Source organism: Artibeus jamaicensis, unplaced genomic scaffold (genome assembly GCF_021234435.1).
Source record: "Artibeus jamaicensis isolate MK-2021 breed Jamaican fruit bat unplaced genomic scaffold, CSHL_Jam_final contig_700, whole genome shotgun sequence".
In the NCBI taxonomy this organism is placed as follows: domain Eukaryota; kingdom Metazoa; phylum Chordata; class Mammalia; order Chiroptera; family Phyllostomidae; genus Artibeus; species Artibeus jamaicensis.
In genome coordinates, this window is record NW_026521930.1 from 5427162 (window position 1) to 5449647 (window position 22486).

The 22486-nt window shown below is 41.4% G+C and overlaps 1 pseudogene; it reads left to right on the forward strand.

Moving 5' to 3' along the window:
* Positions 1–21322: 21322 nt before the first annotated feature.
* LOC119046058 (uncharacterized) lies at positions 21323–21462 on the forward strand (annotated as a pseudogene).
* Positions 21463–22486: the final 1024 nt, after the last annotated feature.

Genomic DNA, 22486 nt, shown 5'->3' on the forward strand with positions numbered 1-22486 from the left:
CGGGAGAAAAAGTAACTCATGCTTGTAGTTTACAAAGAAATTCTCACCCCAGCACTAGCATGTAGAGGAAACTATGAGTAAACTTTTGATCCCCAAGCTGGCACTGCAGAGGTTGAAGGAACATCCATTTTTGTAATTGTCCAGTCACTCCAGTAACTGTCACTACATTCAAACTTCTCTTGATCAATTTTGTATTTAGCACTGAGTACATAGCTTTTGTATCTACAAGGAAATCAATTAGCTTGTTTCCTGCCATCAGTTGTACCTGGGGCTCCTGTGGGGAAATAGTAATCAGTTGGGAGATATCTAGGGGAGCCCTTGGGTCTCCCCATTCATCATCAGATCCTCTTTCTATTCTAGCATACCCTAACAAGGGTTTCCATCCTCTTTATTTTCCCTTATCAGTTTTGGATATTATCTTCTCCAATGGACCCTCCTCCTTGCAATAGGCACATTGATTGGCACCTAGTGGGCCTTTCCTCTTTCCTCTTCTTCTGGGTTCCCCACACTGTTTCTAAGGAAATGATGGCCTGCTCTAACTTCCTTGCTTCCTGGGTGTTGTGAACTTTAAAGGCTATGTCCACCAACTGGGAGGGATTCATTCCCAACCCCTTGTCTAAACACTGGAGTTTCTTTCTGATATCCAGGGCACTTTGCCCAAAAAAAGTCATGTTCACCATCCAGACATTTTTTAGTAACTCTGGGTCAACATCAGTGTGCTTTCTATAGGCCCAATAGATCCCCTCTAAAAATTCAGAAGGATCTGCATCTGATCTTTGTTGAACAGCCAGTATCATATTCAGGCTCTTTTTCTTAGGTGCTCCTTTCTTAAGCACTTCCAATATGTACCTTCTGTAACGTTACAGGTCCCCCAATGTTTGGGTCCCAGTCAGGTTCTGTTAAGGGAATTGCCCCAGCTAGGTTGGGGGTCCCATTGGGATTCTTTTGGTGGAGGCATTGAACCTCTTTCTTAGCCATATTTATAGTCAGCTATCTCTCATCTGTGGTTAACAAGATGTTAAGGAGAGCCTTTACATGTGCCCAATTTAGATGATGAATGGCAAAAATGGAGGTGATAAGACTCACCATTCTCTGTGGATCCTCTCTGTATGAGGGTTTAGAATTCATTCAATTCAGTAAGTCTGATATAGAAAATGGAGTATGGGCTCAATGGTAGTCAGTGGGCTGGCCTTCCTGATTTACTCCACCTATAGGGTATTGCTTCAAAGAGAACTGTCTTGCTCTGGATAGGGATGCTCCCTGGCCAAATTGGATATCCTGACAGGTCTTAGATGGGGAGATCCCCCCTCATCATACAGGGGTGGGGCCATTGACTCTCTGGGTCCTATTTCAGAGTTAGGTAGCAGAGGCATCTTCTTGCTACTAACCTGAGTTTTCTGGGTTCCTGGCATTAATGAGACTTATTTTTTCATTCTCCTTTTCTTCCTATGCTCTGCTATCAGAGGGGTTTTGAGACATCTTCCATTTCTGCACAATCAAGTGGTTCTCTGTCCCTGGTGAAACTCTATTATGTGATGACATAAACACCTCGACATAATGGATTTCATCCCATTTGTGTAATCACTGGCAATACAGTTCCAATTGCATGGTAGTGCAGTAATTGCATAATGGAACCAGTTAGATGCCACTTTTCCCCATAGTCTAAAATATACGTAGCCCATACAATGTTACAATAGTAAACCAATTCCTCCTTAGACATTGGATAATGGCTGTACATAGTCCAGTCTGCTAAAATTCTACCCAGTAGGCTCCCTCCAGGAGCCAGCACAGAATAGCCCCTGATGGTTTGGATGTACTGATCCATAATTATGAGTGCAATGAGACCACAGTTATAAACAAAACTTGCATCCACAACTCCATTATTCCAAATAAGTGCTCACAAGCAAGTCTTCTGCCAAATGATCCCACAAAGACTGGCCCCCCAACAATGGCCCCCAAAAACCCCGGTTTGTGGCCTCAAAAGTCAGGTGACCCTCTCCCCTTCTTAGAGTCTATCTCCTCCCCAGACCCTTTTTCTTTCCACACACCAGGCCTACTTAAGTGGCCAACACCTCAAGTGTACATGCAGATAAATTCTCAGAGACTGGGAAACCCCACAGTCCCATTCTTGAGGGGGTCAGCCTGCCCCAGGCAGCTATAGCTCCACATGGGGTGCCATTACTGTTACCAAACAGCAAGTGGGGTTCTACTGCCCACCATCCAACTGTTGCACCCTGCCAAGCAGGACCAGGCAGTGCACCAGTAGCCTGTGCCACCACAGCTTCTTGCTCAGGAAGGCTGCCAGACCATACAGTCTCTAGAGCCCACAGACCCAGGAATGCTTGGTCCCAAAGTGAGCAACCAAGCAGAACCAAAAGAGAAAAAAGGGGGCCAAGTCTCTACCTACTCTCCACTTAAAAATCCTTGCCCAAAATCCTGTGTGCTCCAGAAACATCCTGCTTTTCTAGCCCATCCTGGATAGACTGGTAGGTCTGTACCTCCCCCTGACTGTCAATGGTGATTGCTGCAACATCTTCAGCCTGCTCATACTCTGTGCAAGCATCCTCCTGCTGTGTCACTTCAAACTAATTTGCTTACTCTCACCCAGAGGTGTAGAAATCTATCAAGTGCCAGCTGTGGTTTCAATCCCACTACCTCTGGCACTTCTCCACCCCTCCTTTCTCAGGGGAAGACAGGCTCTCCCATGCTGCTTTGGGGCTCCCTCCCTACTCCTCAGTGATCTTGCCAGATCTCCCATAACACAATTACTATGCCTTTTTGTAAATATGAGTACAAATTCTGGCATTTCCATGGATATAAGTGACACTTTTTCTAAATTGCAATACCAGTTTATGTATATAGCAAATAAACACTTATATAATTTTAATTGCCATCAGTAGAAAACATGTAAAGAATGTGAGGTTATGGTTTTAGTTACAGTTCCTGATTTCCATCAGTCCCATTCCTTTTAACTCTTCTCAGGTGTAGCTGAATGTCCATCATTGAAAGAGAAGGGTGGATAGAATTTAAGATTAATATGAGAGCAACCACATCTTCAGAATCGTATGTTCTGTTAGACATAATGAGGCAAAATCTAACCAGAACCATTAACAGAATTTTCTGCTTAGCCACTAGAGCCATTCTAGCTCAGCAAACATCATTAGATTCTTTAGCATGGGTGATCCTTGACAATAGAATTGCCCTTATTTACTCGAAGCTCAAGGGGCAGTTTGTGTCATGGCCATTATCTCCTGCTATACTTGGATAAATACCTTTTCCCAGACAGAATTAGAAACAACCAAACTTCTTATACTTGCAAAATCTCTTAACTGATATGGCCATTTCACCTCTAGCACCACTGGCTGATTAGGATTCAAATTCTCTGATATTTTCAGCTAACACCCAACTGAGCTCAAGGCTATTTTAAGGTCTCGGTTGCAAACTGTTTTACTCATTGTTATTCTAATTTTTTCTATTTATTTTATTGTAAAGCTATTGACACTCTGCATAGCCAAATATTTAAAGCCCTCAACTCAAGCAACTGTTGAATCAAGAATGGAAATGATTCATCATGCCACTGCATCCCCTTCATGTTTGTACTTCACAGTGGTTAAAACTTTAACTCCTGATGCCAAATACCCTTTTTGTCAATAACTTCTGATTTCTCTTAATGTTATAAAATAAGGGCCTTTGTTGTTCTTTAGGTTTCCAAGTTGTTTGAGCTGTTTTTTATGAGAGACTGGGAACTTCTTTTTTTAAGATTTTATTTATTTTTAGAGAGAGGTGAAGGGAATGTTAGAAATACACAAGAAATAGAGGCAGGAGGAACCACGTGATCTGATCCAAGTGCTTTCATTTGATGCTATGCTTACAGGTGGGCTGAGTCAGAATCGACTGCAGCCCTGGGAGGAGGCAGGAAAGGGTTTTTAAAAAGAAAAAGCACAGAGTTGTGAGGGGATAGAGTAGGGGTTAGTCTCTTGTTCTTCCAGGCAGGTAACTCAGGATTCCAGGATGTGAACTTGGACGATGGATTAGGTAAACGACAGAGCTATTCCCAGGTACTGGAGGGTCAGTCTAAACACCAGCCATTGTGGCTGGTGCCAGGTGTCTATTGTGCCCAGTAGGAGAGAGTTTCGATTAAGTGGAGGGCTATCAACCGAGTCGGGATACAGTTATCCCGACTGTATCCCGGGATACAGTCATGGGCAATCCAGCAGGTTGGGAAACTGGCCTGACCCTGTCAGGGAGGAAGAGAAACATTGACATGGGAGAGAAATACTAATGGGTTCCCTCTCGCACACTCACAACCAAGGACCCAGCCTGCAACCCAAGCATGTGCTCTGACTGAGAATTGAACCAGCAACCTTTCATTATGCAAGCCAATGCCCAACCCACTGAGCTAATATCAGTCAGATTGAGACTGGAGGCTTCTTTAAGTCCAGCAGGTGTTAAGGGAAACCTCTTGTGAGTAAACGTCCTACTTGTCCCATTGGCTAGTGCCCAACCATAGGAGTCCCGCTAAGGGACTAGATAGAACTGAGTTAGGTAGCCAAGCCACTCCAGCATCAACATGGGACACAATAACCTGACCAATAATCAATACTGTCTATCAACAAGTTTTTTTTTATTTTATTTATTTATCTTTTAGAAGGGAAGGGAAGGAGAGAAGGAGAGAAATATCAATGTATGGTTGTTTCTGGTGCATCCCCTGCTGGGAACTGGCCTGCAACCCAGGCATGTGCCCTGATGGGGAATCAAACCTCGATCTTTTGGTTCCCAGGCCCATGCTCAATCCACTGAGCTACACCATCCAGGGCAACAACTTTTGATTAAAAGGGAAAAACATCAACCCCAAGAAAGAATGTACCTGCCAAGAAGGACTTTTTGTGGTAATCAGGCCCAAATTCAGAGTCTAGTAGCCATTGTTTTTAGAAGCTTCTCACGCTTGCTGCATATCAAGGATAAGCCACAGACTGAGCTATCAGCCTGTGCACTCTGCTCCTGCCATCTGAGCCAACCCTTACAAAGAAGCTCCTGGTACTGTATTCTAATGTGACTGGGACCTTTCCCATCCAATTAGATTTGTGTAGTTATATTCTTATTTGCATGTTTACCAACCAATCAGAGCAGCTCCATAATAACCAATCAGAACACAAAATTCTGACCAATCAGGACAGTGTTATTTGGACTACTCAAGCTGTGAGAATTTGGAGACTTTATTTGCATAAAAGTGGATCAACCAGTGACCAAGTATGAGAAATTCTCCCCTTTGTCTCGGTGGACTGCACTACTGAATACTGCATTTACTGCCTCACTGCAGCTGGAACATTTAAGTTGTAACACTTGAGCTTCAACACAAGCTGTTTTGTTTGAGCTGCTTCACTTGAGCCATTTCACTCCAATAAATTTCTCCCATCACCACTCCAAACTGGGGACTTCTCTTGGCATTGAATTGGTAGCAATAAATTTTTGTCCACAAAAAAAATACCTTATTACATTATCCCATTCCACATCCAGATGTGCTATATCAAAGCAATACCCTAAAGCTATGATAAGTAAAAGTATTGATTCATGAATAAATACATAAGGTCAATTAAAAGAATGCTGGGTGTATACACAGAAATCTAGGGTTGAGATGGTATAGGAACTTGGTCCCGGGAATGAAAGAATATCAGGTGGTCAGAAAGCCAAGTTGAAACTAAGTGTCCAGAAGATGTTGAAACCACTGTTCCACATGCACAGTGGATCAAGGTTTGACCTTCTTGGGATGGCAGTAATAAGCAACACCACCATCTTTTCCCCACAGGACTGCCATGGAAATAGATGCCAAGCAAACTGACAGAAGTAACTCTACCCTGACATGGAAAATTCCACTCCCTGAACCCTTCACAAGCCCCTCTTTTCACGCAAGCCCACCTTTTTAAAAAGCCTGCCTTTTCATGCAAGTCTGCTTTGCCTCCAACTTATAAAAGCAGCTAAACAGAGCCAGATCCCTAGCCGCTTCAGAGGACTTCCTTTCCTCTGTGCTACCTCCCTTATGCTTGGGCATACATAAACTTAATAAAATCTGTCCGAAATTTTATCTGGGGCTTCCTCTCAAAACTTTTTAAGGATTTTATTTACTTCTTTTTAGAGAGAGGGGAAAGGAGGGAAAAAGAGAGGGAGATAAACAGCAATCAGTTACCTCTCTCATGCCCCCAACTGGGGATCTGGCCCACAGCCCAGGCATGTGTCCTGACTGGGAATTGAACCGGCAATCTTTCTGTCTGCAGACCAGTGCTCAATTCACTGAGCCACACCAGCCGGAGCTGCTTCTTCTCAATTTTTATTTTGGCAACCTCAGGAACCTCAATGCTGGTAACAGTATTCCCATAAATAATATATTTATCTTAATAAAAAAGCAAGCAAACTTTTTAATACTCACTTGAGGATATGTTCATTTTAGAGAGAGAGGAAGGAAAAGGGAGAGGGAAAAAGAGAGAAATAGAGAAACATAAATCAGTTGCCTTCCATACATGCCCAGACTGGGGAGCAAATCCACAATCTTTTGGTGCATGGGGACAATGCTCCAACCAACTGAGCCACTCAGCCAGGGAAAGCAAATTTTTTTTATCCCATTTTTCCCATCAACCACTGACGCATTTTTTTGCTTCTCTTTTGCCAGTTTCCAAAACAGTTGTCTATGTTTATTGTGCCCAATTCTGCTCCTCCCACACTCCCTTAAAGCCATTCCAGTCAAGTGTTAGCCCCATCCCAGTTCCCATTCCACTAAAACTGTTATCATCAAGGTCCCCAAGAATACTTGGTTAACTCCAATAATCAATCCTCAATCTTCTCTTAAGTGATTCTGATGGGGGACGGAAGAGTTGGAAAATTTTACTTTTTAGAAAAATTTTTTTATTCTAATTGTTGTTCAAGTACGGTTTTCTGTCTTTTACTCCCATCCCAGCTCACCCCCCCATTAAAATTTTACTTTTAGATAATAGTCAATAAGCTTAGTAATTAATGCATGTAAAAAGCTATTGTTTCAGGAACTGAAGGTATGAATGACCCTGTCTGACTCCAGGAGACCACAAGCAGTTCCACCTTTGTACCTCAGGAGGACTGCAAGCAGTCAAGAGGATATCTGAGCCATTGCACTCCAGAGTGAGGGTCCACTACCTAGGACACAGAAAAGGCCACTGACCAAGACACAGATAAAGAATCACTGGTCAACAGATGAGAGAATGCTAGAGCTTTTTATCTGATTAACCTTTTCCCTGAATTTCACACCCCTTACCTACACTTTTCTTCTCCTTATAAGGGTTGGTTTGAAATGGAATGTAAACAGTCTGTCAGGGTACACAACCCACCATCTTCTCAGCTCACTGGCCATCTGAATAAAGCACCCATAAAGATTCAATCCCTGCCTCTGCTTATTGGTTATGGTAGTGACAGGCAGCACAAACACTGGTTTTTCTGGCTTCAATTCAGCAGCAGCTTTTGACATTTGACCATTCCTTTATGGAACCAATTTGTAGAGTGGCCTCTCGTTGTCCCGCACCATGGTCCCTCCTGCCAGTTTCTTTTGCCAATCCCTCCTTTTCTCCATGACTTCATAAGGAGGATCCCAGAGCTCAGTTCTTGGTTCTATTTTTTATCTACACTCTGTCCTTAGGTGGCCTCAGGGCTATAAATACCAACTACATAGTGATAATGCCTAGGTTTATGTCTCCACCCCAGACCTCTCCCCTGGGCTCCAGACTCATATATACAACTGTTTTCTCCATGTCTAACAAGCACTTCAAACCAAAATGGAACTCCTGATAACTCCCCATCCTCATCCCTTCAGCTTGCCCCATCTCAGTCTCAAGCACAAGAGACAAGTCTAGGCCAGGGCAATGACTGATTCAACCAGTAAAAATACAATGAGACACATTTAGATTCAGAAAACATGTTTTGTTTTATTTTGGGTTTTTTTTTATTATTTAGGTTACATTGGTTTATAACACTACAGTAAGTCTTCACTTAACATCATCAATATGTTCTGCGACTTTAAGCAAAACGGCATATAATGAAGCAAATTTTACAATAGGCTAATTGATATAAACAAGAGTTAGTTTCCTACAGCAACTCATCAATATTATAATGAAATAATATTGAACAAAACAATGTTATTTGAGGACCTGCTGTATATAAGTTTCAAGTGTACAACATTATAATTCAACATCTGTATACACTACAATGTGCTTACCACCAAAGGTCTAGTTTCCATCCATCACCATACAACAGAACCCCCTTTACCCATTTAACCCCAGCCCCTTCCCCTCTGGAAACCACCAACAAAACTTTATTACTCAAATACCTTATTACTTACATAGACAGCAAAACTAAAGTTCCCCATTGTTCTTATCCTGCACATCAGAAGGAAAGACACCAAAAAGAGAGAGACTGTATTCTAGACTATTAGATAAAGCAGTTTAAGTCTGTAGCTCTATTAGTGGGGGAAAGGGGAGTTGCAGAAAGCCTCGTACCTCATCAGACCTTAGGAGACCACAGAAACTGGTTCGTGGCTGCCCCTAAGGGAGATAAAAAGGTTAGCAGGAGATGACCCCAGAGCAGCTCTTCACAGGCCTCTCATTCTCTCCATTCTCAGAAGATCACAGGCATTCTGCTAAAACTCAGATGAGCTATGTGGTTCAAGCTTTGGCTTGTGTGACCAATGTGGGAGTGCCAGGTCACCAGGGCACTATGATGGAGCTGTTCCCCCACATTTAGTCTATGGCAACAGTGTCCTTCCAATTACACAGACCAAAAGTCATTAGGAAATCCTATGGTGTTACCTTTGAATATGTCCAAAATATGACTATTTCTCACCTACTCCACTGTCATCAAAATTGTGGAAGCTGCTGCCATCCCACCTGGACTATGGTAGTAGGCTTTTTTTTCTTTCTTTTTTTTTCCTGTGTCCCACTGCTTCTCTACTCCCCTCTCACCAAAGTCAGTTCTCTACCTAGTAGCCAGAGGGATCCTTTCAAAACACAAGACATATTGCTCCTCTGCACAAAACCTTACAAAGTGTCCTCACTGGGGAAGACCTCACTGGGGCAAGCCAGTCTCTTTCATAACCTGAAAGGCCCTGCGTGACCTGTCACCCCATGTCCCTACCCTTGCCTCCCTAAACTCATCTCCTTTTCTTTGACCCCTTGCTCCTTTCACTCCAGCCATGCTGACCTCTTTACTGTTCTTCAAACATGACAGAAACATTTCCATCTTAAGGCCATCATATTGGCTGTTTCCTCTAACTAGACTATTCTTTCCACAGATATCTTCATGGCTCACTCCCTGGACTTCTTCACATAAGTGGGTTTTGTATCACATGACTCTCCATACTCAACTTCACAAATCTTTGTCATGTTTCTTCTCCCAGGTTTTTCTGGCTTTCTTCTCAAGAGAATGAAGGCCCTGGCCAATGTGGCTCAGTTGGTTGGAATGTCAACCCATAAACCAAAAGTTCTCGGGGTTGATTCCCAGTCAGGGCCCTGGTCAGGATGCATGTAGAAAGCAACTGATTGATATTTCTCTCACACACTGATTGATGTTTCTCTACCCATCTGTCTCCCTTTCTTTCCCTCTCTCTAAAATCAATGAGCATAAGGGTAGAGTCTATCCTCAGGTGAGGATAAAAAAAGAGAGAGAGAATGCTCATTCTAGGTTACACTGTAGTGAGTGCAAAAGAATCCTGGCTCTTTCTGGTGCACAGCTGACATTGTGCCATTCTGTTGTTGCTGGATAGAGTTAAGGAACATAACCAAAAAAGAAAGAAAGAGAATGAAGGTAGCAGAGTCTTCTTCATCCCTCATTGCCCCACAGGATTGTGGCTTGTCTCTTCTCAATCTCTCCAAATCTTTTTATCTTACCTACACAATTTACCTCTGTCTAGAACCTTCCAATTTGCTTGACCCACCACATTCAGAGGAACTGGCCACACAGAATCTAACCCCCTGAGAAGGTTTTAGGAAGTACAGATAACAAATGTACTTCCATTACACAGAATTGCCAGTGAAGCTTTCATGTGAATGTCATTCTCAGCAATCAGGTTAAGCCTTTGTGGTCTGAGACCAGACCATGTTAAGGGTTAAAATCCTAAGTCTGTAAGTGACCTTAAGCAAGTTATTCTCAGGACCTCACTATCTTCATCTAAAAAGTGATGGTAATAATAGTCCTCACCTCTTTAGGTTGCTGTTATGATGAAATGAGATAATAGATGTCAAAGTGCATGTAGTGAATATTCTGTCAACATTACCTTTCATTATTCTACCCACTGTGTCTAGGGCTGACCAGCCCTGAAGACACATAAAAATTACTGGCCTCAAAGTTGCCTACTGCTCAGTTGGAAGCATTCTACAGTGGTCCACCTGCTCCCTCAGTCATCTAAACAAAGGGCCAAATGTCAGGCAGGTCAAAAAAACAGTCTTACTGAAGGTTTTGTGGGAGGCTTGAGTGCTTCCACCAAGATCATACTAAGAGTACAGTTGGCAAGAAGTCCCTTGCAGGGCAGAGACAGCTATGTACTGCCACCACCCCTGAAATACTTCCTTCTGCTTTCCCATTTGTGAAAACGGAAGTATCTGAGGGCCTGACCTGAGCAGAATAGAAAACTACTAATTTCTGAAGTAGGACAGGAAGGTCACTGTATTTCCTTCCTTTACTTTACCTTCCAAGGTAAAGGAGTATTTTTTAAATCCTCACCTGAGGACATGTTTATTGATTTGAGAGAGAGAAACATTGAAGTGAGAGAGAAACATCCATCAGTTGCCTCCTGAATGCACTCCTAACTGGGGATTAACCTAGGTATGTGCCCTGACCAGAAATCAAACCTACGACCTTTTGGTATACTGGATGATGCTCCAACCAACTGAGCTACCCAGCCAGGGCTACCAGACTCAATTTTAATGCATATAAATTATTTCACTAAGTTGAGAAATTTTAGTCAATGCTACATTAAATAATGTTCTGCATACAGCTTTTTTACTTCTTTGGAATTCTTTTATCTGAATAGAAAATTTTAAATGAAATTACCAGAGTAAATTACATGCCCATTTTGGTACCGTTAATACTCACTGCCAAATGACTCTCCAAATGGGTTGTACCATAGGCATTCTATTTTGAAGCCAACATTTATAGAGTGCTTTATAGTTTCAAACCATTTTATAAATTTTATCTCAACCACCTGGCAAGTTGGTCTGACTTCCACTTTCTGAAACAGATACTTTAGCAGATTAACACCAGCTCCCTCTCCTGTGCCTCTCTTCAACAGAGATTGGAAAGGTAACCCACAGACTTTCCCAGCTTGCCTTGCAGCTAAGAGTGGCCATGTGACTCCATTCTGACCAATGAGATATAAGTAAAAGCCTTGATTGACAGAGGACCTGATAACTCCCCACCATGAACCTCCTGCCTAGAAGATGAAATGATGCATGTAGCAAACTTAAGTTATGAAAGAGTAGAGGTGACAGGAAGGGAATAGAGTATATTCACAAAGAACAAAGATACCATGAGAGAACCACAGAGGTAGAGAGTGAGCACCGGAGCAGCCTGGGTTCTAGAGGTACTTTCCAGTGTAGTCCAACCCCATGGATCTTCACACCAAACCCTCATTCTCTTATAGAACTGCAGCCAGGTTTCTATTCCTTGCAGACAAGCAGACTTGCAAGGGTTACAGCTATTTTTCTCACAATTTATATTCTATATTGGTGGAGTCAAAGGATTGGGACAATTAGGAGTTTTGTTCTTCCAAAGCCACAAAAAATAGGAGGGTATTCATATATCGGAGGCCTATCGATCTCTGTATGCACCACTTGTATCCTGCAAGGCTGTGTGCAGGAAGAAGCAGCCTGCAGGGATGACAACCACATGTCCCTGATTTTCCAACAATCCCAGCTTCACATTTTCATCCTGTTGTCAAAGTAGGCTCCCAGTTTGTGGCCAAAGAATCAACAGGGAAGAGGGCTCCCATTAGATCCATCTTTATACTCTCTTCAAAGCAGCATCTAATTAACAGAAAGCTAATTGGGCACAGAACTGCTCTATGGAGACTCAAACATAAATGTACCTGGCCTGAGTTTAGAAAGTTAAATATAACCCCCAGAAACACTTTGCACTTCAGATCCTGAGAATCATGAGCAAGAGATAGGCCCAACCTACAACAGAGTGAGACTAGGGGCATCTCTGACCACCATTGGACAACCAGGCACCGAGGAATACTCTGCCATCTCTCCTATTCTTTCCTCCCGGTATGTCACTCTGGAGGAGCTACAGTCAGAAGAGGGAGGAGAAGGAGGAGGAATGAAAGGGCAGCCCAGCCCCTCAAAACCCCAAAAGCCAGAAATAGGCCAGAAAAAAAGGGTGTGGTGAATTATCCGTATGTCTATCTTTTCTCTAAGCAATTCATTTAACAAATATTTACTGAGTGCCTACTGTGTGTCAAGTGCTATTCCAGGCTCTGAGGATGTAGATATGAACAAGAGAGAAAAAATCCCTACCCTCAGAGTTTATGTTCTCAGGGGATAATATATTAGGCCTTCATGAATGCAGGGACTATGTCATGTTGGCTCTAGCCCAGAGTTCAACAGTTTATTTGGATAGGGCTCAATAAATGTTGTTTAGATGAACCACATCATATTTTTAAATTTGTATTGGACACTTATGGTTGCCTCCCAGCATTTAATTTCCCTCTTCCAAAAATATTCTCAATTTCCATTTAGAGGATTACATTATTTGGGAAAAATTAACTTTACCCTCAGCTCCAAGGATGCAGCATGTGAACTAAGCTAAGACTATCCATGTATCCCATATCTCTGACTTGAGCGATTTGTTCAATTATGTGCATGTGACCTAAGCCAGACCAATCAAAGTGGAACTGAAGACAAAGATGGTTTTTTTATTTCCAGTGTAATCTAAAATAAAGTCTGGAACCACTACAACTATTTTTGCTACTGTGAATCAAACCACATCTGAAATCCTATCTATCTCTAGACTTTTCTGTTGCATGAGCCAATAATGTAAGTCATTTTTATTAAATATTTTTATTTGCAACCAAAGGTATCCCAAGTGATAAAGAGATATTAAGTTTTACATAGTGGGAGAATGTTCACTTCCAGTCAAGATGGAGGCATAAATAAATACACTTCACCTTTTTTCACAACTACAGAAAAAATTACAAATATACTTCAAAACAAATAACACCCAGAACCATCAAAAATCAGGACGTATGGAAGTCCAATAATCAAGGATTTAAAGAAGCCACATTCATCCAGACAGGTAGGAGGAGCAAAGACACAGAAACTGGAGGAGATGTGCAGAGAAACGATGTGGTACAGAGAGTCAGCAGAGTACATGGTCCCATAGTCATGTATGTTAGATAAAAATCAGGAGGGATACCTTGGGATTAAGGGATCCCAGCCCCAGGCTAGACCACACAGTCCAGAGTTCCAGTGCCAGGAAAATAAATCCCTATAACTTCTGGCTGTAAAAAGCAGTAGGGATTGGGGCAGCAAAAGAAACTGCCAGATCTTCAGGAGACTATACTTAAAGGGCCTTCACAAACTTAGAATTTACACAGACCCACCCTCTCTGGGCTTCAGCACCAGGGCAACAGCTGGAAGGGCACCAGTCACATACAGGGAATGAGTGAAGTGACTAGAAACAGACTGAAGCCAGTCTAACCTACAGAACCCAGGCAGCAATATTGTTCCCTCTCCAAAACCTCCCCATACATCTAGAGCCACAAAGTGGTGAAGTGGGTTGCCCTGCCCTGGAGATCACCTAAGGCTCTGCCCCACACAATTTACAGGTGCCTCTTCTACAATAGGCCACACTACTAAGACAGGGAGTCAAAGTAGCTCTACCTCATATACAGAAACAAACAGAGGGAGGCTGTCAAATTGAGGATACAAAGAAATATGATCCAAGTAAAAGAACAGAAAAAAAAACAAAAGAGCCCTGGCTGGTGTAGCTCAGTGGATTGAGCGTGGGCCTGCAAACCAGAGGATCGCAGTTCGATTCCCAGTCAGGGCACATGCCTGGGTTGCAGGCCAGTTCCCAGCAGGGGATGCACGAGAGGCAACCATACATTGATGTTTCTCTCCCTCTCTCCTTCCCTTCCCTTCTAAAGATAAATAAATAAAATTGAAAAAAAAAAAACAAGAGAAAAAGAACTGAACAAAATGGAGATAGCAAACCTATCAGATACAGAGTTCAAAACACTGGTGATCAGGATGCTTAAAGAACTCATTGAATATGGCAATAGCATAATAAAAACCCAGGAAGAAATGAAGGTTACATTAAGTGAAACAAGGAAAAATCTACAACAGTGGAGAACCAACAGTGGAGGAAATGAAGCAGAGATTCAAATCAATGATTTGGAGCATAAGAAAGAAATAAGCATTCAGCCAGAACAAGAAGAAAAAAGATTCAAAATAATGAGAATAATATAAGGACTCTCTAGAATATCTTGAAACAGACCAACAACCTAATCATAAAGACGCCAGGAGAAGAAGAGAAAGAAATTGAAAACTTATTTTTTCAAATAAGTGAAAGAGAACTTAGCCCTGGCTGGTGTAGCTCAGTGGATTGAGCGCAGGCCTGCGAACCAGAGGATCGAGGTTCAATTCCCAGTCAGGGCACATGCCTGGATTGCAAGCCAGTTCCCTGCAGGCCAGTTCCCAGCAGGGGACACATGAGAGGCAACCATACATTGATGTTTCTCTCCCTCTCTCCTTCCCTTCCTTTCTAAAGATAAATAAATAAATATTTTTTTAAAAAAAAAGATCCCCCTCCCACAAGTAGGGTGAACAGGTTGAAAATAAAAGAGAACTTAATAAGTAATAATAAAAGAGAACTTCTTTAATTTGGTAACATACAAGTTCAGGAAGCACAGAGAGTCTCAAACAAGTTGGACCCAATGGGCAACACCAATACACATCATAATTAAAATGCCAAAAGTTAAAGATAAAATGAGAATCTTAAAAGCTGCAAGAGAAAAGCAGAGAGTTACCTACAAAGGAGTTCCCCATAAGACTGTCAGCTGATTTCTCAAAAGAAACTTTGCAGGCTAGAAGGCACTGGCAAGAAGTATTCAAAGTGATGAAAAGCAAGCACCTACAACCTAGACTACTCCATCTAGCAAAGCTATCATTTAGAATGGAAGGGCAGATAAAGTGCTTCCCAGACAAGGTAAAGCTAAAGGAGTTCATCACCAGAACATTATTACATGAAATATTAAAGAGACTTATTAAGGGAAAAAAAAGGGGTCGAGAGGGTCTAGCTGGCATAGCTCAGTGAATTGAGCATGGGCCTGTGAACCAAACAACTGTGCTTCGATTCCCAGTCAGAGCACATACCTGGGTTGCAGGCCAGTTCCCAGTGGGGGATGCATGAGAGGCAACCACACATTGATATTTCCCTCTCTCCTTCCCTTCCCCTCTAAAGATAAATAAATAAAATCTTTAAAACATAATAATAAATAATAAAAAAGATAAAAACTGTGACCATTAGAGGGACAACAAGTTCACAACTATCAACAACTGAATCTAAAAAACAAACTAAGCAAACATCCAGAAACATAGGTATGGAGATCATTTTGAAGGTTATCAGCTGGGAAGGGAAAGGGGAAGAGTAGGAGAAAAGGTGCAGAGATTAACAAGCATAACTGGTAGGTACAAAATAGACAGGGGGATGTTAAGAATAGTATAGGAGGACTTCTGGCCAAGGTGGAGGCATAGGTAGACACCCTGTACCTTCTTGAACAACCAAAATAAAGACAACAACAATTTAGAAACAAAATAACAACCAGAACTTACAGAAAATTGAACTATATGGAAGTCAGACAACTAAGGAATTGAAAGATAGATACATTCACCCAGACCAGTAAGAAAACTGGAGAGGGATCATGACACAAAAAGCAGTGGCACCCGGGTGTGCAAGGCAGCAGCTGACAAACCCTGAGCATGCTAGACAGCAGCAGGCAGACCCTAGTGCAGAGGTGGCAGCTAGCAAACCCCGGGGGCAGGGTGGCAACCGGCAGACCCAGCAAGGCGGTGATTGTGAATCGAGGCACTGTGCACAAGGCAGCTGGCTGACCAGGGGTCCCACATTCACACGCAGATAAACCAGGCAACACTAGGGAATGAGAGAGACCATGCAACCCAGGGTCCCAGCACCAGGAAATAAAGCCTCAAAACACCAGTTGAAAACACCTATGGGGGTTGAGGTGCAGGGAGAGACTCCCAGCCTCACAGGAGTTCATTGGAGAGACCCACAGGGTCCTAGAACATACACAAGCCCACCCACACAGGAATCAGCACCAGAAAAGCCCAGTTTGGGGAGAAGCAGCAGAAGGGACTGAGGTGCAACAAAGAGTGGAGCAAAGCTCAATAGTTCCCTCTCGGACCCCGCTCCCACAAACAGCATCATAACCCAGTAACTGGATTGCCCTGCCCTGGTGAACACCTAAGGCTCCGCCCCTTATATGTAACAGGCATGAACAGACCAAAACATTATGGCTCCAGTGGCATCCTGACCACCAGTTTTGAACATCTCAAAGCCCCAGAGCCAATACTTCCAAGCGACCAAGAGATAGCCAACCTATCAGATGCACAGTTCAAAACACTGGTGATCAGGATGCTCACAGAACTGGTTGATTTTAGTCACAAATTAGAGGAACAAATGAAGGCTACACTAATTGAAATGAAGGGAAATGCACAGGGAACCAATAGTGATGGGAAGGAAACTGGGACTCAAATCAATGGTGTAGACCAGATGGAAGAAAGAAACAACCAACCAGAACAGAATGAAGAAACAAGAATTCAAAAAAATGAGGAGAGGCTTAGGAACCTCCAGGACATTTTTAAATGTTCCAACATCAGAATTATAGGGGTACCAGAAGGGGAAGAGGAAAAGCAACAAGTGGAAAACTTATTTGAACAAATAATAAAGGAGAACTTCCCCAATCTGGCAAAGGAAATAGACTTCCAGGAAGTCCAGGAAGCTCAGGGAGTCCCAAAGAAGGTGGACCCAAGAAGGAACACATCAAGGCACATCATAATTGCATTACCCAAGATTAAAATGAAGGAGAGAATTCTAGAAGCAGCAAGAGATAGGGGGACAGTTAACTACAAAGGAGTTCCCATCAGACTGTCAGCTGATTTCTCAAAAGAGACCTTACAGGAAAGAAGGGGCTGGAAAGAAGTATTCAGTCATGAAATCCAAAGACCTACATTCAAGATTGCTCTTCATTTAGAATGGAAGGGCAAATAAAGTGCTTCTCAGATAAGGTCAAGTTCAAGGAGTTCATCATCACCAAGCCCTTATTTTATGAAATGTTAAAGAGATTTATCTAAGAAAAAGAAGGTAAAAAATATGAACGGTGAAAGGACAGCAAACTCACAGTTATTAACAACCATACTTAAAAAAAAAAACTAAGCAGACAACTAGAACAGGAACAGAACCATAGAAAAGGAGATCACATGGAGGGTTAGCAACAGGGGAGTGGGAGGAGAGAGAGGGAAAAGGTACAGAATTTTAGTAGCATAGATGGTAGGTAGAAAATAGACAGGAGGAGGGAAAAAACAGTATAGGAAATGTAGAAGCTAAAGAACTTAAGACACGTGGACATGAACTAAAGAGGAATGTGGGTGGGAGAGGTGGGAGAAAATGTGCAGGGTGGAGGGGAATGAAGGGGGAGAAATGGAATGACTGTAATAGCATAATCAATAAAATATATATTTTTTAAAAAGAATAATATAGGAAATGAAGAAGCCAATTCCATGGACATGAACTAAGGGGGGTTGCTGGAGAAAATGGAGGTACTAAGTGGAAGGGCGCAAAAGAGGAAAAACTGGGACAACTGTAATAGCATGATGAATAAAATATATGTTTTTTAAGATTTTATTTATTTATATTTAGGCAGAGGAAGTGAAGAAGAAAGAGAGGGAGAGAAACATCAATGTCTGGTTACCTCTCACATGCTCGCTACTGGGGACCTGGCCTGCAACCCACGCATGTACCCTGATTGGGAATCCAACCAGTGACCCTCTGATTCCTAGGCCAGTGCTCAATCCACTGAGCCACACAAGCTAGGGCTAAAATTATCTAAAATATGAATGGGTTAGAGCTACATGTAAAAATATGAATACAGTACATCTCAATAAAGATGTTAAGCACAAAAAAGAGAAGAATGCCCAAGCTGACACATGACACAGATTATTTCCAAAAATCAGTCCAACACAAAATGACAGAATGGGATATGTATAAATCTACATGTGGTTTCACACACCCCAAAGAAAAAACGGGGAGCATCAAGGGGCTTATTTAAACATATTGGACAACTCTTGCTGCCAAATTTGGGTAAGAAGAGATAGTTTGCTGCTCTAGGTTTCTTCTCAAAATTTTTTCAACATTTCCCTGTCACCAACTGTTAAAAGCCAATTTCCTTAGCTCCTTACAACTTAGTCCATAAATAACTTCCAGCTTTATATCTAACCACTGTCAACCCAAGCACACTACATCAGTTACACTTAGCATGGCCTATGTGTTAGCCAGCATCAAGGATGGGCTCTAATGTTATTCCTCTACGAATATTCATACCCTTGTGAGTTCCCATCTTTATTGAATCATGGCTGGCTTGAGTGACCAATAGAATACAGGGAAGGTGAAGGTGTGTAACTTCCAAGACTAGAGTTTGAAAAGCTTTGCAACATCTACCTTGCTCCCTTGGATTGCTCTGTTTGGCAGCTGGAGAAAGCCACTCACCATGCTGTGAGGACATTCAAGCTACCTTGTAGAGAGCCACTGGTGGAGAAGAACTGAAGCCTTCCACCAACAGCCAATACAAACTCACCCTTTGTGTGAGTCAGCTACTTGGGAAGCAGCTCCTTCGGCCAAAGTCAAGCCTTCAGGTGACTGCAGTCCCAGCTGACATCTGACCACAGCCTCTTGAGAGATACTGAGTCAGACTGCTCAGCCACACCATCCCCAATTTCCTGACCCAGAGAAATCATGAGAGCTAAAAAATAATTATTGTTAGGTCTTGCTTGTTTGGGTTTTTAAGTATAAACAACTTTTTTATTTTTTAAATATGTTTATTGATTTGAGAGAGAGAAAAAGAAACATTGATTGGTTGCCTTCTATATGCAACCCAACCAGGAATTGAACCCACAACCTAGGTATGTGCTCTTATTGGGAATCGAAGCCCCAACCTTTTTGTGTATGGGACAGCACTCCAACCAACTAAACACACCGGCCAGGGCAAGTACAGTATAGACATTTTTTAGAGCAGTTTTAAGTTTCCAGCAAACTCGTGGGGAATATTTTCCATATACTGCCTATTCCCACATATGCATGGCCCAGTGATTTTCAACTTTTTTCATCTCACGGCACACAAACTAATTACTAAAATTCTGCAGCAAACTAAAAAATATATTATATTTTTGCCAATCTGACAAAAATATAGGCATAACTTTGATTTATTTACACCAGATGGCTACTAATGTGTTGGCTGTTGTCATTTTTTTAATTTGACAATTTGGGGAAAAAGGGTTAGTGCCCCTGACTAAATATTCAGGTATAGCATGTTTTAAAAATTCTTATGGCACACTGGTTGAAAATCGCTAGCATAGCTTTTCCCAATATTAACATCATCCTCCACCAGAGTAATATATTACTGTCATCATAGTTTTGCCTTTTCCAGAGCATCATATAGTTGAAATTATACAGTATGTAGCCTTTTCAAACTTGTTTCTTTTGCTTAGCAATATGTTTTTACATTTTCTTCACGTTGTTTGATAACTCATTGAGTTTGAGTGCTGACTAATATTCTTTTGTCTGGATGGACCACAGTTTATTTGTCCACCCACCTACTGAAGGATATCTTGGTTGCTTCCAAATTTTAGCAATTATGAATAAAGCTGCTATAAACATCTACACGTGGGGTTTTGTGTGGACCTAGTTTTGGGGCTTCCTTGGTTAAATACCAAGGGGCATAACTGCTGAATTGTACAATAAGAGTATGTTTAGTTCCGCAACAAACTGCCAGACCATCTTCCACAGTGGCTGTACCATTTTGCATTTCTAATGGCAATGATTATGTTGTGTTAAGTCATTTTATTGGTGTAATTTGTTATGCAGTTTTAGATAACTAATACAACATACCATGAACAGGTCTGGAATGTCCTTTACATTTCTTTGTAATTTTTAATGCCCTACTTGCTCTCCAAGTGCCAATTCAAGCTGTCACCTTATCTGAGAAGCCTGTCTTGATTTCCTACTTAGATCCTGGCTCTCTTGCACATAGCTCTATTACAAGTTCTCACACTCTGAACTCATTAAATGTTTATGTGGTTATTTCTTCCATTATAGCTTACTGAAGGCAACAATTTTGAATTATTCAAATATATATTCCCAAGACAGAATGGTATGTGCCACATTAAAATGAGTTTAGCAAATATTGATTGAGTAAATACAGAACTTGCATTTCAGCTTAGGACAGATCAAAGAATGCCTTACATTGGTCTGAGAAGCAAAGAATGGGTAAGAAAGAAAGAAATGGTGGAGAGAAGGACCAAAAATATTATTGCAGAAGTGGTCTAGCTCCTAGCTCTTTTGTTCACTTTGAAAACTCCTTTCCCTGGTTGTAAAAATGCCAACAAAACCTAGGTAAGTGGTAGTGGATTGTTTCATAGTGTCTTTAGCTAAAAAAAAAAAATAATAACCTGCATATAGAAAAATGCAAAAAGCATTGCAACAGAAAATTGGACCAATAATGTGGCCAAAAGCTGAGTGCTAGGGCCACAATGAGGGGAAGGACAAAGACTGGATCTTGACAGCATCTAGAAAGAAGGAAAGAACGATCTATTTTTAGATCCCTGCTGCTCACAGACAGAGCAAGAGGAAATGTGGTTTTGAAATAGGCTCACCAATGAGGATAAAAAAGACATGGGGGTCTTTTTCCAGAATTTAGATAATGAAAGTTGTTTGGGGGGGTAGAGGACAGAAGGTCTCAGAGGTGAGGCACTGACTCTAGACAACAAACTGGAATTTGAGAAAAGGTTGCACTGATGTTCAGTTAGAACATAGAAGGGAGGGGTGGGTGTTGGACAGATTTCGAAATTAGTGTTGAGTAAACTCAAAAAAATGTCGGAAGGCTTTCTTAGAAATAAACAATAAAGTTTTTTTCAAGGGTTTTGAGTTGGCAAACTAGGAACATGGCTAGAACAAAAAAACCAAGAACTGTTCCAAAAAAGAAAGAAAAGTTAAGAGTTTTTATAATAAAAAGTGTGCTCTTGTGCAAACTCAATCACTAACTCTACATGATACTGCAGAAGTGAGGGGAACCAGGTTTGCTGAAGTACTTGTGGTGATAGAAATGTTATTAGCCTCAGAAGCTATTGAGATGATCCATTATTAGTCTATCCTAGTATAATGGGGGAAAAAAGTGCATTCTTAAGAACAATCAATCAATCCTGCATTCTTAGGACTAGGATTGGTTCAGGATGGTTATCAGTCAAATGTTGGGCTATCTGGATGATCAGTGCCAGGTGGTCTAGAGGATAAGCACCAGGAGGTCTGGTCACATTCGGTGATCTGGATGATGAATGTGTCAGGCAAATGTTAAGTGGCCTGGATTCATGAGTCCTGCAGGGGATAAGTAGAGGTTATCTGGAGGTCAGGTGTATGTAAGAGTATTGACACATAATGAACTCATGTATATCCAGGCAATGACACAGGACTGGAAAGTTCAAGAGTTTAAGTTCCCAGGCTAGTTAGTACAGGAATAAAATCATTTCCTCATATCTTAACCTATTAGATTTTAGCAATTTAGCAGCTTAACTATATGATCCCATTTTATTTCTTCACTCTTCCTCAGTAAAAATTAAGGACAAATTGTGATTTAGTTATCTGAACAACACAACTAATAAGATAGCATTAATAGATATATGTCAAAGATTAACTTTTAAAAATAGAATATAGTTTTTTAAGAATTAAAGCACATTTTACAAAAACAATTTTAATCTTATGCCCCAAAATGTCAGTAATGATACCTACCATTACTCTCTGATCTTAATACATTCAGGTAAAAAATAGAAAATACCAAAAATGCAACTAGAAATGCTTGATTTTGAAAATTGAACATTTTAAGGACCTAGAAGAGTTAACACATAGTATAATAACATGTTATATTGTAAAATATTAAGAATAAAGCACTATAACAACTGACATTGACTGAGCATTTACTCTGTGCCAGTGTTATGTGCTTTGCATGTGTCAACTCATCCAAACCTTCATAGAAATCCCATGAAGAAGATATCACTCCCACTTTGTAGATGAAGAAACTGAGACACAAAAAAGCTATGTAATTATATACCAAGTTTTTTATATCTGTTGGGTAGCTTTGAGCTACAAATCATAGAGATCCCAACTCAAGAAATAACCAATGTGTCACATCACA